The following is a 14,862-nucleotide window of genomic DNA, read 5'->3' on the forward strand; positions in this document are numbered from 1 at the left end:
CAGTTCAGTCGAGGCATTCAGAGTACGTCTTGAGCTCTTCTTATAGGGTATGTACTATTTATGGACCCTTATGTATTCAGTCGTAACTCTTTGATTTAAACTCAATATTGTATTATTTTGGATAGATTTTGGGAGCTCCTCATATTTTTTAAACTCAGATTTATTGCCACTTTTTGCTTTATTTAATGTGGATGGATTTTCATCAGCTGTTTTATAATCAGTTTTTAAAAGAAATTTTTGGATGTCATTTTGGTAGTCCCGTGTGACAAAGTAATCCATGGATATTCGGGTCGAACTGGGTTAAGGTCTTACAAATATCCTATACATACTCCCCATGAGAGAAATGGGTAGAAAATCGTCTAAAATGCTCTAGAGCAAAAGTCATTAGGATCAACGTAATAAAGGACTTATTGAATTCTTTCAAATTCCAATTCCCACTATAGAATTCATCAAAGAAGACCATGATTTCATCTTTAATGAAAAACCATAATTTCCTGAAGAAATCCAAGTTAAATCCATCAAGACCTAGAGCCTTCAATCTATAAGCCGACTGTATAGTTGCCCATACTTCATCCTTCACGAAAGGAGCTTTCAAAGCTGTTTTAGAAAACAGATACCTTCCTTAACTTAGCCCGAGACTCTTAATTTAAATAGTTCTGACATCATTATAGTTATCCCAGAAATGGTTTTTCAAAGTCTAATGTAATCCGCTTCTGGTATTTTATCTCTATATCGCCCACCTGAATAAAAAATATAATTGGATCTCCCTCGAATATAAGCTAAGAGATGGAGAAAAAATTGGTATTCATGTTGCCTTCCTTAAATCATTTCAACCTTTATTTTTAGAGGCACTCCCTTTTATTTCTCCGATGTCTCGACCGAAATGATGATTTAAGGGATTGGATATCCGCTAAAGCGTTGTAATTCACTCCTGATACTATCATAGATGCTTCAAGGTCTGTGATTATACTTTCTTGTTTCTAGATGGAACAATGTTTATTCGATTGACTTCGTTCACCGAATCTTCGAATGCATCCTTCATGGCACTGAGAAAACACCCTATCCCCTTTCTATGACAATCTAAAATCACTGACTTCACTAAATCGACAAAACCTTGCTCATTATCCCAATTTGAAAACCACTTAATGGGTCTCCTACCTCCACCGCCAATCTCGACTTTTAAAACAATTTGGTTATGGTCCGAAAGACTCCTAGGAGGAGTAGCTTGCTTAAACCGTGGGAAACACAGCCTAACCTCTGATTATACCATGAATCTATCGGGTCTGCTAGCCAAAATAGAAGAACCACCTCTGAACCAAGTAAAACGACTGTCCATCACTGGCAAATCGATCATATTACAATTGCTAATAAAATTCACCATGGATATCATAGAAGCAGGGGAAGTTTCTAACACCAACTTTTCTTGTACAGATATTACTGAATTGAAATCTCCTCCACTAGAACAGGGAATCCGGACTTGTCGATGTAATCCACAAGCTAAACAAGGAATTTATTTCTCTGAAATGGATTGTTCAGAGCGTAGACATTAATCACCTCGGCATTTACCTTTGATTGAACAAAGCATATTTTGACAGCAAAAAAAATTGAACTAGAAACTATCTTCATCACTTTGAAATAATTACGATCCCACAGAGAAATTAAACCGCTTGACACTCCTTTCGACAACATAAGCACAGCAACCCTAAAATGAGCACCTTGAAGCCTTTTTAGAAACCAAGATTTTACTTATTATAATTTGGTTTCTTGAAGCAAGACCAATCTGGATTTACTCATTGCAACCACCCGACTAACTGCTCTCAACTTTTCAGCCTTCCCTAGACCTATGACGTTCTATGATAAAGCAACACAATTCATTAAGATAAAATAAAAAAATAAAAAAAACTCATAGATGATAGGAACCTGGGAGTAGACACCCCTGGTAAGTCACTACTCCTCATTCGTGATATCTTCTAACCTGCCCATGACCATGTTAAAACTGAACATTTGGACAGTATATTATTTTATTCATTATACTTTCAATTACAGCAAATAGGTCCTTATATACACAATAGCTTCCTATAACTAACTCAACAACAGAAATCTAACAAACTCAACAAACTAACAGATTACATAACTATATTGCAACAGTTAATACTTTCTACACTCCCCCTCAAGTTGGTGGTTGCAAAGATGTCTTTAAACCCCAACTTGGAAACTAGATATTCATGTTGATGCACACCCAAGGCTTTTGTCATCAAATCTGCTTGTTGCTCCCCTGTCTTGACATGTTCAGTTTGTATCAAGCCTTCTTGAATCTTCTCTCTGACAAAATGACAGTCTATCTCAATGTGTTTGGTTCTCTCATGGAAAACTGGATTAGCTGCTATTTGCAAAGCTGCTTTATTATCACACATTAATTGTGCTGGTGCTAAGTTTTTCAAGCCTAACTCTGCTAACAAACCCTTCAACCATATAATTTCTACCGCGGTCCCTGCCATGCTTCTATATTCTGCTTCTGTAGAAGAACGCAACCGTGTTCTGCTTCTTAGACTTCCAAGAGATTAGAGACATTCCAAGCTTAATACAGAAACCTGTTACAGACCTTCTAGTCATAGGACAGGCAGCCCAGTCAGAGTCACAGTAAGCAATTAACCTGCACTCACTCTTCGTACTTAGCAAAATCCCTTGTCCAGGATTTTTCTTGATGTATTTTACCACTCTTAGAGCAGCTTCAAGATGCGACCTTTTTGGTTTATGCATGAATTGACTGAGGAAATATACAGCATAGACAATATCTGGCCTTGTGTGAGTCAGATATATTAATCTACCTATAAGTCTCTGAAAAACAAACTTATCCTGCAACAGTTCTTCATTGCTACAAACTGCTTCATCATACTCTGCTGAAGTAAACTTCTTATTTTGCTCAAGAGGAGTCAAAGCTGGTTTAGCTCCCCCTACTCCAATCTCTTCAATCAACTCTAAAGCATACTTTCTTTGATTCAGCACAATCCCTTCCCTTGATCTTAGAACCTCTAATCCTAGAAAGTACTTCAACTCTCCAAGATCTTTCATTTTGAAATTCTCATTCAAAATGTGTTTCAATTCTGCTATCAATCTCTCACTACTCCCAGTGATTAAAAGATCATCAACATATATCAACAAAACAACTATATCACTCCCTTGTTGCTTTGTAAACATTGAATAATCATACTTGCTCTGTATATAACCAGCTACAAGTAAAGCTTCTGTTAGCTTCAAATTCCATTGCCTAGAGGCTTGTTTTAGTCCATAAAGTGATTTCTGCAGCCTACAAACCTTAGACTCCCCCTGGCTACAAAAACCATCAGGAAGTGCCATATAGACTTCCTCAACTAAGTCACCCTGTAAGAATGCATTGTACACATCCATTTGATAAAGAGGCCAAGAAAAAATGGAGGCAATGGCAAGGACAGTTCGAACAGTGACTAGTTTAGCAACTGGAGAGAAGGTATCCACAAAGTCAACCCCTTCTCTTTGATTGAATCCTTTAGCAACAAGGCGAGCTTTGAACCGTTCAATATCTCCATTAGCCTTGTACTTGATTCGGTATACCCATTTACAGCCTATTGGAACTTTCCCTGATGGCAGAGTAACTATTGACCAAGTGTTGTTTGACTCCAAAGCATCAATCTCTTCCTTCATGGCTTTAATCCACAGAGGGTTGGTGATGGCTTCAATATAGGTTTTTGGTTCACTTAGATGAGAAGTGGAAGATAAGAAACTTTGAGTTTTAGAAGGTAAGTGAGAATAAGAAATGAAATTGGAGATAGGATACGAAGATTGGTAGGATTGAACATAGTCATGTAGCCAATTAGGGGGTTTGATAATCCTAGTGGACCTTCTCTGAGCCAGACCCTGAGTTTGTGGTGAAGAAAGTTGACCAGAACATGGAATTGAAGATGGAGTAGGCAAACTAGTTGAGACTTAAGGTGATGCAGAAGAAGAAGAGGAAAAGGAGAAGACAAATTAGGTGAAACAGAATCAACTGGATGAGAAGGTGCAGAAATTTCGAGAGTAAGAAAAGAATCATCAATGAAGGACTGAGTAGGAAAAATGGAGAAGGCTTATTTAATGGAATTGAGAAAGGAAAAATAGTCTCATGAAAGACTACATCACGATTAACAAAAAAAGACTTTGTATGAAGATCAAAAAGTAGATATCCCTTTTGAGTTGAGGAATAACCCATAAAAACAGAAGGTAAGGCTTTTGGAGAAAATTTTTCCTTAAAATTGACTTTAGTTGCATAACAAAGGCAACCAAAAACTCTCATATGAGAAAGATTAGGTGATTTTTATAGAAACTTCAAATGGGCTTTTCCAGTTTAGAACAGCAGTAGGAAGTCTGTTAATGATATAACAAGCTGTTAAGACACACTCACCCCAAAATTTGATAGGAACATGAGAATGGAATCTAAGAGCACGTGCTACCTCTAAAAGATGTTTATGTTTTCGTTCAGCAACACCATTTTGTTGGGGTGTATGAACACAAGAGCTTTGGTGAATGATACCAAGGGATGAAAAAAGCTCGGAACAGTTGTCACTAAAAAATTCACCACCATTATCACTACGAACATACTTAACTAAAGTAGAATGATGATTTCGAACAAGAGTAAAAAATTGTTTAAGGAAGAGAATTGCATCACTCTTAAGTCTCAACAGGTAAACCCAAGATAACCTAGTATGATCATCTACAATAGTCAAAAAAGACATATGACCACTGTGTGTTGATATTCTATATGGACCCCACAAGTCAATATGAATTAAATCAAAAGGTGTAAGTGACCTAGAAGAACTAATTGGAAAGGGTAACCTAGACTCTTTTGCAAGAGGACAAACAGAACATTGCTTAACAGAATTTTCATTTAATGGGACAGAACACAAAAATGGAGTTTTATGCATTTTAACAGAAGTAGCATGCCCTAAACGTGCATGCCAAAGCATTGTATTATTGTCACAGGAAACAGACATACAACCAGAATCAACTTTACATTTGGATGATGACAAAACAGAAGTAACATTTGTAAAGGACAAACCAGAAACAAGGTCTTTAGAGTCGAACAAATAGAGACCACGAGCTTCCCTACCAATCCCCCTCATCTTCCCAGTGAAGAGATCCTGCAAAATACAAAAATGAGGGTAAAAACTGATACTGCAGTTGAGGTCTCTAGTGAGTTTTGACACTGACAGTAAGTTATGATGAAAATTAGGAACATACAACACGTTTGGAATAATATCAACTGAGTTAAAATGAAAGCTACCAGTATGGGTGATTGGAACAGTTTTACCAGTGGGCAGACGGACAGAACTAGGCTGACATGAAGTTAGAGATTGCAAACAATGGATTTCAGACACCATATGGTCAGTGGCCCCTGTATCAAGTATCCAACGAAACGAATTAGAAGAGTCAGGTGAGCACAAGGAAGCAATACATGCTAGGTTGACTGCTGCATCCACCGAGGGAGTTTTGTTCAAGAGCTCTAGAATCTGATGATATTGAGCTGCTGTGAAAACTGGAGAAGTATTAATTATACTGGAATCATGTGAATCATGATTGGAGTCAACCAGGGAGGGATTAGTAGCAAAAGCTGCCTGAGAATTCTTCTTCTTGGTAAATTTGAAGTCTGGAGGAAAACCAATCAAACGATAGCAGTTGTCTCGCTTATGACCTTTGATTTTGCAGTAATCACAAACACCATTGAATCGCCTACGATCTGAATTTCCAGATGCATTGGAGTACATGGCAGTGGCACCCGAAACACCAGATAATTGAGCTCGTTGTGCCTCTTCTTGTACAATCATGGAATACGCTTGATTTACATTCAGTAGAGGTTGCATAAGCAGAACTTGGCTACGAATGGCTGAGTAAGTATCATTGAGGCCCATAAGAAATTGCAACAGCCTCTGTTGTGCGATGTGTTTGGAATTCTGCTGAGATACCTCGCAATTACAGGCTGAAAGAGGAACTAGGGCATGGTATTCGTCCCACAACAACTTCAATCTCGTAAAGTAGGTCTAAACTGTTGAGTCACCTTGATTTAGGGTAGCAATATCCATCTACCTTATCGAAGCGCTCCTTCAAATCACTCCAAACGTGAGCAGCGCTTGAAGCGAACACAATTCCAGCCGAGAGATCGCTGCTTACAGTGTTAAGAATCCAGGACAAAACAAACGCATTACAACGTTCCCATTGAGAGTGCAGGATCTCATCATAATCTTCTTTGCAGCAGGTGCCATCAACGAGACCTAACTTGTTTTTGGCCAGCAACGCGATTCTCATAGATCTGCTCCAGACGGTATAATTGTCGATGCCAACCAGACGATGCAAGACCAGAACACCGCCCGGCGTATCAGACGGATGCAAAAATAAAGGATGATTGAAGTCGAGCACGGCGGTGGTAGCAGCAGCGTCAGGAGTGTCCATTTCTTCGAAGGAAATCGCCCAAAACCAGACCTAATTTAGACGAGAGAAAAAAAAAAGTAGAAGGAAGTCACGGGCAAAGAGTAGAGGAAAACGGCCCAAAAAAATAACCTGGGCTAAACTGATACCATGTTAAAACTGAACATTTGGGCAGTATATTATTTTATTCCTTATACTTTCAATTACAGCAAATAGGTCCTTATATACACAATAGCTTCCTATAACTAACTCAACAACAGAAATCTAACAAACTCAACAAACTAACAGATTACATAACTGTATTGCAACAGTTAATACTTTCTACAGACCACACTCCAAAATGCACTAAACACGAGCCCTAATTTTTCCTTATTGCATATGTGGCAGCAGCTTCGGGATTCTTCTTCTTCGTACTATTTTGCTTTGTTTCGTTGCACCCAATTGATAGCTTGACTTTATTTTTCTTTAGTTTTGACCTCTTTTTGCTGCCATTTCCCCTCTTGCTTCTCGTAGAGTTCCCACAAACAAACTAACTTGATGTTTCCCTATTACAATCCAGGGAATATTTAGAACCAAACAGGATCACCTCATCATTACAACCGGATAACTCTATAGGAACCTTAATAAGCCTGGACTTTTTTGAGATGGATAGATCCAATACGTCCAAAGCAAGGTTCAAATCACCAACTACAACACCAAAATCGTCTTGGACCTTATTACTAAACAGTCTATTACTGAAAACCACTGGAACATCATAATTCCCATTGTTGCTAGAGAAGGACTTACCCATGTTTACCTTTGCTTTCTACAGGGATCAAAGGATCATTATCCATGACAGGGATAATACCCATGTGATGAAAATTGGGAAACACCATTAGTGACAGAATTATTCTCCTCGTTCAGACATGATCCCAGCTCCAGATCAGCTGGATCATTTAATGCCTCAACGGGAGACCTGTTATTCTCTTCTCCAACCTGATCGAGAAAATCATCTTATGTTTCGAAGACAATATCCCCATCTTTAAACGGATATCGACCATCTATGAAAATATGGTCACCTTCAAACTTCATAACTTTGATTTTTGTCTTTGTGAACCGAACATTTATATTGACTGAAACTCTATCTGGAATGATAGATTCATGTTAGACAGAGATTAGAAACATGGCTTCACCAAAACGATTCTGGTTAAGAGTCTCACTCTCACCATTGATTTTCAGCACTGATCCCCATTTCCTTCCAATATTGAAGAAAAATTTGGCGTTCCAAATTTAAAAGGGGAGACTTTCATAACAACACATAGTTTTATCCTTCTTTTTCCTTCGTACATTTCTATTCACTCAAGATCATCAAACTACAAATTCATCAAGTCCCTTCTTCTCGACCAACACCTTGACAGGACGTCAATATCTAAAAATTACTAGATAACTAATAAATCACGCTAGGACAAACTTTAACATCAAATCCATCAGCTCTCAAGGCATCGTGGATAATAACGGGATAAACATGGCCTTAATCTCCCTAACCAAATACTGGCCCCTCCACTCTCCATCGAATTTGAGTAGATAAATAGGTTTCTCGAGCTCCTCCAATTGTTCGTATTTTTACCTGGAAGCTCGTATACAATATTGACATTGAACAGGTTTGTAGCTTGACTCTTAGGCAATGATTTATCAATCCCTATGAGCTGTAACACCCCAAATTTCGGGCTATTAGTTTTGATTTTTCCCGAGAGGTAAGTGGACCTCGTGAAATTTGTAGATTAAGTTGTTGGACTTAATTGGGTTGGTTTTGAGGCTCAATTAGCCATAAAAAGAGGATTTTGAATTATAAGACAAATAGTGAGGGACTAAAAGTGTAATTTTACCATTATAGGAAAATAAATTGATTTTTGGGGGTTTTATTTATGGTTTAACGTGGATTTTGATAGCAAAGAGAGACCTTTCCATTTTCTTCATTTCCTCTTCCTCTTTCATTCTACAATTTCCTTATATCAAAAGGGAAAGTAAGATCATTGTTCTTCACTTCTTCGTACTTCAAATTTGTCCTCAATCTTTCCTGTATTGTTCTTTGTGTTAAAGGATTCTTTGGTTCAGTGTTTACTAGAAAAAGGGTGAAAAATCAGCCAATTCAAAAAGGAAAGTGTTTGATAGCTAAAGGAGATTCATTTCAGGTTTCTAAAATCAAGGTAGTGTATTTATAATCCATTGGGTATTAAGGTTTCATAAATATCAAGAAATTGCTATGATTTGTGTTGTTTAACATTTAGGGTTTAAACTTTAATTAATGTTATAAATCACGAATTTATCTTTTAGTATGTGTTTTATGAAACCTTAAGACCTTAAATAATTACCCAAAACCTCAATACATGATTTAGACTCAAACTATGGCCCTTAGAATGAATTTTGAGTGTTTGTCAAGCCTAAAATGACCATTTCTAGGTTAAAGTATCAATACTACGATGAAAAATATCGATACTGGTTAAATTAGGGCACAAATTAAGAATTTTGACCATCCGTAATCAGGGTGATAGTATCGATACTGAGGCCTTATTTTCACAATAGGATAGCGAAAAGCATGAGCTTCAAGAGTGTCAGTGAACCCAGGAAGAGCAAGTTGTCCTTTTCAGTTCAAGAGGTTCTGAAGAGAAGTACGATGGGGTCAAGTAGAGTACTGGTACTCAAAAATGAACCCAATATCTAGCTATGATGTGAACCAATTTAGCATCATATTCATCCTTGAATCTCCTACCTTTCACAAGATTGAAAGGGGGATTTTCTCTAACTTATTCTTTTCCTATATTATGTTTATGGTGATTATATATTCATAATATATGATTCATATTTCATTTGCTATGACATGGATATGTATATATATATGTTACATCTATAGTTATAATAATATTCATTCATTATCATATATTGTATGAATTGTTATTATAGCCTATAATGTACATCTTTGTATTATATACTTAATATTTAAATTACTTAACTTATATTATGTTTCTTTGTTAAGGTACATAGGCGGTCACATATTGGGAACACACTTAAGCTAGCAAATGGAGTCCAAAGCTATGGGAACTTAACTAGGACAACTCCAAGGAAGTTAAGGATCAAATTGAAGAAAAGTTGACAGTTATACTCGAAGCTCATAGCTGGATTGAGCTGGATTTTTAGCTAGCTAGGCTGCTCAAATCAGCTGGGGAGCTAAACCAATGTCATCACCCATCATAATACTTTAAATATAGTCGAAGTCAAATTTTCACAGTTCATACCTTTTCGTGAAGAGGTGCATTTCCAAGATCTGACTTTTCGTAAGGAGATGCCAAAAGACTCACCAAGATAAAACTTACCTATGGCCAACTCACTTTCAGTTCACTCACCCTAGAACATGCTCATTCATGAAGGGTTACATTCTAAACATTGTGACCTTTCGTGAAACTTGTTGTCCATAAAGAGTCCTTAAAATATGGTTACGCGTTGCTGAAGACTTTTCATCCAAATGAGGCCTAAATCATGAAAAGAAATGAGAAACACCAAGGTGCCTATTCGGCCAGACACATGCATTGCACATGGAGAGTTTGGCTCCAAAGTGAACAAGTACAAGACTATTCGGCCAAAGGGGAGGTTCATTTATCCTAGAGGAATCATCATGCCATTTTTAAAGAGTTAGTCGAACCAACACAAGGCCTAAAGACATATGCATTCATTTAAAGTTATGTACATTCATTAAGTTATGTATTTTAGCCAAAACAACACCTAGCCATTCGGCCAAGGCTTCAATTCCCATAAAAAGGAAGGCTTTCATCATTTGTAATCTCATTTCATATTTTATTCAAATCACTTTGTGAGTTAAATCTCTCTTCCAAGTTCTTTAAGAACTTTATCGATTAAGCAAGTATATTTTTATACTTGTGGCGTCATTTCTTTCCAACCTGATACTTCAAATTCCTAGATTGCTATATAGTGGGTTTAAGTCCTTTCATACCACACCTTAATTAAGTTTATAAAGGCTAGGATTATACTCTTTAGTATAGTTTATTCTTTGGCTTAATTAAGATACTCTCCATTTATCACTTTTATTGCCATCCACCATACTTTAACAACATCAAGCCATCTTCTTCATCAACGTCTATTGAAGGCCACCATTACAACAATCATCTTTTGCAACAACTCTACTTCTACCTTTATTTTAACTTTATTTCATTTCCATTTTCATACATTCGATATCTTTCATTAACTAAGCTTATTTCTATATTTTCTTATTTGCAGCCATACTTATAATTCAGGAGCAATACTTGTTGTCATTTCCTAGATCGGGCAAACACAATAAGGCTATCTATTATCTTCTCCTTTGAAGGTTTTGGATAGGCTTACTTCAAGCGGTATTCATATCGTAGTTGGATTTGACAAAGCAAGTAGTTGGCGTACAAATGCATCAAATACAAAACAAAACAAAAAGAAGTGTAAAGAAAGCAAGGCTCCTACATAAATCAACGGTTCAAAAGAAAAGAGAAAAACACAAAAAGATAATGAAAAGAAAAGAATTCAAGCAAGTCAAAGCAAAAAGAATTGCATTACAATTCAAGTCAAGAACGGTGTAAGCATATCAACAACGATACCGAAGAGATAACCTTATGTGTCTCGAAAAGAAAAGGTTGTAAGTGTTGTTCTTGGGTTGTAAGTCAACCTTTCTTTATTTTCTTTCCTTTTTCTAAACCTTTTCTTCATTTATATTTCTTTTATTTCCTTCATAACCAAACATTGCATTGACTTAAAGAAGTTGGAAATCACTTGCCTTTAATCTTGAGTTAGTTCTTTTAAAGGGACTAACAAGAGAGATTGAGTGATAAAAGGCATACTGAGAGTGTGAGATCAGAAGGGGAATTTGATAAAACCCAAGAAAATATTCTCGAGTACAAATACGAGCATGAGTGAAGTGATCATCTAAACTTTCTTGGGAGTGAAGATTGTGAGGCTTTGTGAGTGTGCTGGCAAGGTTTTCTTTAATTATTATTATTGCTAACCATGTCTCAAAGGCCTCCAGGAGAAAATAAAGGAAGACTAAACTTGCAATTATAAGCATTGATTAGTGAAATGATGCGGATGTTTCATGAAGAGTTTAATGCTCTTCATAAAATGATGGATCAACAAAAAAGCTCACAACAAGAACGAAACAATGGTGTCCCCATGAGACAACTAACTATTCAAGAAGATAACATTCCTGATACTTATGAGGAGGAAGACAAAACATTATTAGACAAGGCATGCCAAAAAAATCAGTAATGACAAAATGAGCTATATCAAAGTCAATATTCCATAGTTTAAAGGAAAAATGGATCTTAAAGTTGATCTATATTGGAAAAGCAAAGTGGAACATATCTTTAGTTGTCATGACTATTCAGGGTTAAAGAATGTAAGATTAGTAGTCATGGAATTCATAGACTATGCGTTGATATGGTGGGACCAAGTTTCTATCAACCAAAGGAGGAATTGTGAAAGACCGATCTAAACTTGGCATGAAATGAAAAGTATAATGTGGAAACATTTCATTCTTGTTCATTATCACCGATACTTGTTTCAGAAGTTACAGAATCTCAAACAAAGTAATAAGAGCGTCGAGGATTACTATAAAAATGTAAGTGGCAATGATCCGAACCAACATTGAGGATGATCGAGAAGCAACCATGGAGATGTTTCTTGCAAGGCTTAATCCATAGATTGCCAACATCTTGGAGTTGTACCATTACATTGAACTTGATAAAATGGTGCAAATGGCAATGAAAATTGAAAGGTAACTCAGGGGAAAGGACATATCTCGCACTGTCATACCTACTAATCCAAGATGGAACGAAAACAATGTGAAGAAGTCCATTACTACTGCTAAAAAAGAACAAGCTAAATCTTCCAAGCCCAAATAGGTGAATAGTGGCAATAACCGAGGAAAGAAAACAACTAAGCTTTCAATAGACATTAGGTGTTTTAAATGTCTTGGGAGAGGACATGTCTCTACACAATGTCTCAACCGAAATACTATGCTACTACTTGGTAATCGTGACATTAAATCTAAACATGAAGAAAAGAGACGAATGGTGAAGCTGTTGAAGAAGAAAATGAAGATATTGAGGCTCTCGTTGATGGAAAAATTCTGGTGATCAAAAGAAGCTTGAATACACAAATGGATGAGGATAATGCACAAGGAGAAAACATATTTCACACTCGGTGCCATGTGAATGACAAGGTATGTTTCATGATCATAGATGGAGGAAAATGTACCAACGTGGCAAGCACTATCATGGTGGAAAAGCTTAGATTGAAAACCATGAAGCATCTTAGTCCATATAAATTAAAATGGCTAAACGAAAAAGGAGAACTCAACGTCAACAAGAAAGTGATGGTTACTTTTTCAATTGGAAGATAGAAAGATGAAGTTTTATGTGATGTAGTGCCAATGCATTCTGCCATCTACTTCTTGGATGGCCATGGCAATATAACAGACATACTATTCACTATTGCTTCAAAAATTTATATTCTTTCAATCATGGATACAAGAAGATCAACCTTACTCCTTTGACGCCAAAACAAGTTTAGAATGACTAACTCAAGATGAAACAAAGCGTAGAAGCTACGAGGAAAGGGAAAGTGTCATACAGTACGAAGGAAACAAATCAGAAAACATGTGTTTATTCAACCATGTGCTTGAATCAAGAATGCCTATTGATGAAAAAGAAAATCGAGAATGAATTTTCTAACCTCGAGAATGTAGAAACTTTCTTTGATTTGCAGGATATTTCAAATGACACAATTTGTCAAACGGGTGAACCAAGAGGCATAATCCATTGAAGCTTAAAGGACTTGTCTATTCAAGTGCCAAAAGTTGTGATTCTTCATGATTCAAAGAATGTGACCTTTAGAGAATCAAAGAACATGTCTTTTGGAGTGCCAAAAGATATGATCTTTCGTAACATGTCTTGTGATTCAAAAGATATAACTCTTAATTGTCCAAAAGATGTGAACAGAGAGTATTTTTTTAATTTACTAATGATTAATAATGTCATTATTTATGAAATTTTCTTTTCTTTTTAGGACAAGAACATTCAAGGCACTTTGAAGAAAGACCTTTTCAAAAGGAAATTTCTTGAACAATTTGCAAATGAAAAGATGACTCTTGAAGATGAATCAACAACGATTGAATAGAATGACACTGTGGAGAAGTCACCTTTCGATTTGAGGACAAATTGCTTAAAAGAAGGGGGTTAATATGAACCAATTTAGTATCATATTCATCATTGTATCTCCAACATTTCACAAGATTTAAAGGGGGGTTTTCTCTAACGGATTCTTTTCCTATATTATGTTTATGGTGATCATATTCACAATATATGATTCATATTTCATTTGTTATTACATGGATATATATATATATATATATATATATATATTACATCTATAGTTATAATAATATTCATTCATTATCATATGTTGTATGAATTGTTATTATAGCATATAATCCACATCTTTATATTATATACTTAATGTTTGAATTACTTAACTTATATTATATTTCTTTGTTAAGGTACATAGGCGACCACATATTGGGAGCTAACTTAAGCTAGCAAATGGAGTCCAAAGTAATGGGAACTTAAGTAGGACAACTTTGGGGAAGATAAGGATCAAATTAGAGAAAAGTTGTCAACTGAACTCTGAGCTCATAGCTGGATTTTTTAGCTAGCTAGGCTAGTCAAATCACTGGGGAGTTGCACCAATGTCATCACCCATAAGAATACTTCAAATATAGGCCAAGTTAAATTTTCACAGTTTGTACCTTTTCACGAAGAGGTGTTTTTTCGGGATGTGACTTTTTCACAAGGAGTTGCCAAAAGACTCACCAAGATATAAATTACCTATGGCCAACTCACTTTTAGCTCACTTACCTAGAACATGCTCATTCATGAATGATTACATTCCAAACATTGTGACATTTCGTGAAAATTGTTGTCCATAAAGAGTCCTTAACATATGGGTACACATTGGGGAAGAGTTTTCATTAAAGGGAAGAGACAAGATGAACACTAAGGTGTCTATTCGGCCACACACACATACATTGTACACGGAGAGTTTGGTCCCAAAGTGAACAAGTACAAGACTATTTGGCCAAAGAAGAGGTTCATTCATCCAAACCAAATCATCATGCCCTTTTTGAAGTGTTAGCCAAACCAGCACAAGGCCTAAAGACATATGCATTCATTTAATAAGTTATGTGCATTCATTAAGTTATGTATTTTAGCCAAAACAACACATATCTATTCAGCCAAGCGTTCAATTCCTATAAATAGAAAGGCTTTCATCATTTGTAATCTCATTTCATATTTTAATCAAATCACTTTGTGAGTTAATCTCTCTTCCAAGTTCTTTAAGAACTTTATCGAT

This window comes from Hibiscus syriacus, unplaced genomic scaffold, assembly GCF_006381635.1.
Source record: "Hibiscus syriacus cultivar Baekdansim isolate YM2019G1 unplaced genomic scaffold, ASM638163v2 tig00001731_pilon, whole genome shotgun sequence".
Lineage (NCBI taxonomy): Eukaryota > Viridiplantae > Streptophyta > Magnoliopsida > Malvales > Malvaceae > Hibiscus > Hibiscus syriacus.